Consider the following 6,113-nt stretch of genomic DNA (forward strand, 5'->3'; position numbering starts at 1 on the left):
CATTTTAAAGGTCAAGAAATTGAGGCACAGATTGGTGAAGCGATTCACCCAATGTCAAACAGTGGGCAACGAATTAGCTAGGATTGTATCCCAGATCCGTTTAGTGTCACCCAAGTTAGTAGTAACACCCAATGACCTCTGATGGCGGTGGTGATGGGTGCCTCTGTTCTAGAAAGAATGTAGATCTAATTTGCATCATAAAGTGATTGATGCCATCAGCTGTGTTTATGCCATCAGTTAGTCTGTATTGATCCAGGGCATATTTTGTGCAGGTGGGGACCCTGGGAAGTTAGCAGTAATGGAGAAAAGCGTGGAATGCTCTCCAGGTATTAACACCACTGCCACCGGCACCCCGGCCATAGAACACTGCACAGGGAGAAGGCAACAGAGCAAAACAAGCATATTGCATTTCTCCAGCTGCTCCAGAAGTCCTTGGGACAGGAACCACGTGTGTTTAGGAGAACACCTCCATAAGCCTTTGGAAGCAGAAAACAAGAGCCTGTGGGCTTGAGCTGGAAGAAGACAACAAAGAAATGCTAGACCACCTTACGTTAGAAAAAAGTGCCCTAATGGGGGCCAGAAAGGCAGAGTGAGGGAAGAGAGAAGGAAGGGGAGAAAGGGATAACAGCGGGCAGGGGAAATGTGGCAGGAAGGACAGCCCAAGTGGACATGTCCAAGACTTCAAAAAACCAGACTGTACTCAGTTTGTACCCCTGTCCTTTATAGCGTAAATCTCCATAGCCCCAGAGTTTCAGCACAGCTGGAACACACACAGGGGTCTTGAATGCAAGGGCTGTGTGAGGGAGGGATTGTGTGTGTGAGGGCCTATGTGTGTAGTGAAGTGTTCGTAGACAAATGTTCAAAAGAGGATGCTCAGATCATTACCGATGCCCTGTGTTGTTAAGAGTTTATCATCTGTGAATGGAAGGGTTTATAACAGGATAATGACAGAAACATGAGTTTAATACACTTTTTAAAAGATGTTTCCTAGAATGCTGTATACACAATGTGCTGAACAATATTATTTCAGTGAACGTAGGTCAAGTATATAGTTGTGTATGTAAGAGTATGTATGTGTGTGGGAGTGTGTGTGTTGTGTGTATGTGTGTGAGATTGTGCATGTATGAGTGTGTGTGAGTGGTGTGTATATGTTTATTAGTGTGTGTGTGTGAGCATGTGTGTGTGTGAGCATGCAAGAGTGTGAGTGTTGAGTCTGTGTGTGTGTCTGAAGCTGAGGTCAACATCTGGGCTAGATCAAAAACCTAATTGAGGAAAGCATAGTGGAGTGGAAGCATGAAATATTATTCCTGGGGCTTCACCAAAATCTAAAATTGGGCACTGATGGGGTGGGGATTTGAGATCCTCTCCTCTAGATCTTGGAGGGCAGATGGTCCCCTCTGACATCCGGGTTGGAAAGGGGAAAGTAGCACTATTGAGCATGCCCTGGGCCCCAGTCCCCATGGCTGTGCCACACACATTATCTCATCTGCTTTCCCCACAATCATACGAGATAAGTATTTTTTTGCCCACTTGGTAAAGAAATCAAGGCTCAGTCAAAGAGGTTAAACAACTGGCCAGTAGTGAACAGCTGTTAAGAACAGGATTCCTCTGATGTCACAGCCCCTGCTGATTCCCTGCTTCCCCTACACGCCACCCAGTCCCACCTTGCTGTGATATTCCTCCCACTTTAGTCCATTTCCAGAACATTTGGCATAGGCAAGTCCAAGACAATTGGCTGGCAGTCCCTGTGTCTCCGCAATGCAGTTGCCCAGCTCGGTTTCCTCCCACAATCTCCTCTTCCTTTCCTCTTACCCCTTTCCCTGTCAGGGCTCTCACTGAAGCCAGTGGAAAATTACTGACCTAGTCATTGGCTCCTGCATCTTAAATGGAGACATTACTGCTCCCTGCTGCCCAGATTATCCCTGAACTCTTGACCAAATATGTGGTAGCTGCTTTTAACTGTGACCTCACACATCAAGTGAAAATGCTAGAGACGAATACATATTACCTTTTTTCCCCGCATCTTCCACAGAAATTGAGAGAAAAACATTTTAATGGAATTGGTTAAATAGATGAGATGACATTTTAAACACTTGACCATAGGTAAAGTAGTGGGTTATGCAAACTCATTTTAATGTGTTGGCCATCTGACTGCCACCAAGGCATAGCTACTTGTTTTTTCTTGGTAAAGTGCAAAATAGCTGTCAAGCCAGATCTCTAGGTGATAATAAGCATCCAATTATCACTAAAAATCGAGTCTGGTCCAGGAGACCTGCCAGTCCTTGGAGATTCAAGTAGAACTGTATGTGCTGGTTCAGCTACACTGAAGAAGGGAAACAAATAAAAATGGTGATTTATGAGTGCCTCCTTTGTGCCAGTCACTGTGCTAAGCATGCTACATTCATAATCTTATCCTATCTGCAGAGCAGGGTGGACACCATTGCTATCCCCTTTTTGCAGAAGAGGGAATTAATGCCCAAGGTCACAAGCTTATATGTGTCTGGGCTCATCCAGTTCTTCACCTCCTCAACATAGGTTAGGATGGCACTTTCCTGATCCTTTGATGTTAGTAACATGTCACTTCCAGGTAAAAGTAGTTTCCTCATCTGCAAATGAAAAATAGTATCTATCCTGCAACCTGTTTGGAAGACGTATTAGCCTGTTCTCACATTGCTATAAGGAACGACATAAGATTTGTGTATGAAAAGAGTGATTTCTGAAGAAAAGAAATTGACTCACAGTCCCACAGGCTGTATGGGAACTATGGCTGGGAAGGCCTCAGGAAACTTACAATCATGGTGGAAAGTGAAGGGGAAGTAGGCGCGTCTTCATAAGGTGGCAGGAAGGAGACAGAGAGCAAAGTGTGAAGTGCTACACACTTATAAACAACCAGCTCTCATGAGAACTCACTCACTATCATGAGAATAGAAAGGGGGAAGTTTGCCCCCATGATCCAGTCAATTCCCACCAGGTCCTTCCTCCAACATTGAGGATTAGTTTGATATTAGATTTGGGTGGGGACACAAATCCAAACCATATCAGAAAATTTAATGTAATTATATATATACAATAATGTATATAAAAACATATAGGATAGTGCATGGCTTAATAAATGTTAGTTATTATTTTAATGATAATGATTACATGATGTTGCTACTTGAGAATCTTCAGGAGCTTCCTTTACTTATTAAGTCGTGACCAAACTTCTCAGTCAGACATTCCAGGCTCCAATTCCTCACTGATGCTTCTGTCATGGTTCAGGCTACCTTACTTAGCTCCTGGACTCTGTTGGGTGGGAGGAATAGGAAGATGAAGGCAGGAACCAGGACCTGAGAAGACCGGAGCTGCTTCAAGTAGCTTGGCCTCAGGAGTGACCCACGATAGTAGTGCCTGCCTCAGCTAACCCTTAAGGTGGCCCAGGAGTCTCTATCCAGCAGAAAGAACACAGCTATTGGAGGCAATCCTGGCAATTAGCGTTGGTCATTGTGCCTGTTGCTGAAGGCAAAGTTTATTAACCATTTATAGTGTTGGATTAAGACATATATATTGGAGTTTTTGTTCTGGGCAAGATGGAGTAAGCACACCCTACCCTGTTTCTCCCACAAAATGCAAAAATGAACCCTGGACAGACTACATTGAACAGCTATCTAAGGACAATGACAAGTAAACAGGAGCAGGTGAATTGGGGAAAGAGATCAGAATATGAAGTACCACCAAAACCACCATGAATCTCTCATCTTTTATCCCCTCTGGTATCATCTGGCTTGGACTCATTAGTCTGGCCTGGATGTGCACACCAAAAGCAACCAGGGCTCTAAAAAGAATCCTCACTTTCTGGTCCAAGGTGGTTGTGGGGACACCTAAGAGTTATAAGAAGTGGAGAAAGTCCCTGGTTTTTAAATCTTTTTTCACTCTTGCCCATCCAACCCCCAGGTAATCCCATAGTGGCAGCAGTAACAACAATGGCAACAGCAGCCTGCAGAGCACTGAAATACTTAAAGCTCTGAGGGAAGCGAGTCTTCCCTCCACTAGAGAAGCTGTGGTCCCAAGAGGGTGGGACAAAATACTATTCCCTTTTCTCTCTCTCTGTTCTTACACTGCCTGGTGGGACAGACTCAAGTATAGCCATGAGATGTATGCAGCAAGGTAGGAAAACTAAAGACCTAGCTTTCTAACCAGAGGACAAAAAAAATGGGGCTTCAGGGGGCCAAAAATGCCAGAATAATCTCAGAAAGGAGACTGCTCAAGAGAGCAGTTCCATGTTAACTCCAAGGCTTACTTCTAAGCTGCACATGGTGTGAGAACTGAACTGTGCATGAGACTATGATCCAGGCCACCAAATGGCCACTGGGCAACATACACACAACAGATTCCCGTAGCACTGCAAAGGCTTTGAAAACTGAACTGATATTAGAACCACAGTCCACAGGAGAACTCGAGTCTGGAGCCTAATTAGACTGATTGCCTGCAAAAACAAAACAAAACAAAACAAAATTCAAAATTCGCTTTAGGATTTAAACAAGACATGGATCCTCATAATGTAATATTCAAAATGTTCAGGACACAATCCAAAACTACTTGACATATGAAAGACAAGAAAAACTTCAACTTATAGGGAAAAGAACAATCAACAGATGCCAACTGCAAGATGACACAAATGTTGAAATTATTAAAGATGCAAAGGCAACTATTATAACCATATTCCAAGAAGTAAGGGAAAATTCTCTTGAAACAAAAAAGTCTCAACAAAGACTATAGAAGATACAAAGAAGGACAAAAGAGAAACTTTTTGGAACTGAAAATTACAATGACTGAAATAAAATATTGCCTGGATAAGACCAATAGCAAAATAGAGAAAGTCAGTGAATTGAAGATTGAATAGAAATTATCCAATGTGAACAAAAGGAAAAAATTAAAAATTAATGAACAGAGTATTGGAGGCATGTGAGACAATACGAAAAAGTCTAATATTCATATTGTTAGAGTTCCAGAGGGAGAAGGGGAAGAATAGGATGCAAAGAAACAAACAAAACCCAAAGGAAACCGTGCCCAGATGCATCGTAATTAAACTGCTAAAAACTAGGGCAAAACATCTTGAAAGCAGCCAGAGAAAAATGATACTTTATATAAAGGGAAACATTGACTTAAATAACTGTGGATTCCTCAGGAAAAAAAAAGTAGGCCAGAGGAAATGGAATAACATTTTTAAAGTGCTGAAAGAGAAAAAACTGTCAATCTGGAATTCAATATCCAGTGAAAACATCCTTCAGGAACGAAGATGAAATAAAGACATTCTCAATGAATGAAATCTGGAAGAATTCATCACCAACAGACATGTCCCAAAATCAATACTAAAGAAATAGTTTTCCTCCTAAGATGCAGAACAAAGCAAAGATGTTCTGGCAAAGGAAGAATGAAAGCAATGGGCAAACAATTAGTGGTTGCCAGGGATTAGGGGTGGGAGATGTGTGACCACAAAGGGAAGAATGAGAGAATTTGTGTATGATGAACTGTCTGTATCCTATTGTGGTGGTGGTTACATGAATCTAAACATATGTTAAACCTTATCAAACTGTTATGCCCCAAAATAAAATTTAAAAATAAAGTTAAAATGATTGTGTATTTTTTTAGTGGCTTAAAACTACACAAGTTTTTATGTTATAGTTAAAAGTCAGAACGTGGGTTAGAAGTTCAACACAGGTCTCTCTGGGCTAAAAGCAAGGTGTTGGCAGGGTTGCATTCCTGTATGGAAGCTCTAGGGGAGAATCCCTTTCCTTGTCTTTCCCAGCTCCTAGAGGCCATTACATTCCTTGGCTTATAACATCTTCCTTCATTTTCAAAGCCAGCAATATCAGGCCAAGTCCTTCCCACATTGCCTCACTTTAACCTCCTCTTTTGTCTCCCTCTTCTGATTCTTCTTTTTTATTGAGGTGAAATTTACACAAAATTAACCTTTTTCATGTCCATTTTAAAGTGAACAATTCAATGGCATTTAGTACATTCACAATGTTGTGCAACCACCACCTCTATCTAGTTTCAAAACATTTTCATCAATCTGAAAGAAAACTTCATACTCATTAAGCAGTCACTCCCCATGTCCCCTACCCCAGTCC

General features: G+C 41.9%; 1 long non-coding RNA gene across 1 annotated transcript; it reads left to right on the forward strand.

The window, feature by feature from the left end:
* The first annotated feature begins 260 nt into the window (after positions 1-260).
* LOC109027720 (uncharacterized) lies at positions 261-5,605 on the forward strand. The gene is made up of 2 exons (XR_002006746.3): positions 261-326; positions 3,934-5,605. It is a non-coding gene; the product is annotated as an uncharacterized lncRNA (long non-coding RNA).
* The last annotated feature ends 508 nt before the right edge of the window (positions 5,606-6,113 follow it).

The sequence above is a fragment of the Gorilla gorilla genome, chromosome 6 (assembly GCF_029281585.2).
Source record: "Gorilla gorilla gorilla isolate KB3781 chromosome 6, NHGRI_mGorGor1-v2.1_pri, whole genome shotgun sequence".
Taxonomy (NCBI): Eukaryota; Metazoa; Chordata; class Mammalia; order Primates; family Hominidae; genus Gorilla; species Gorilla gorilla.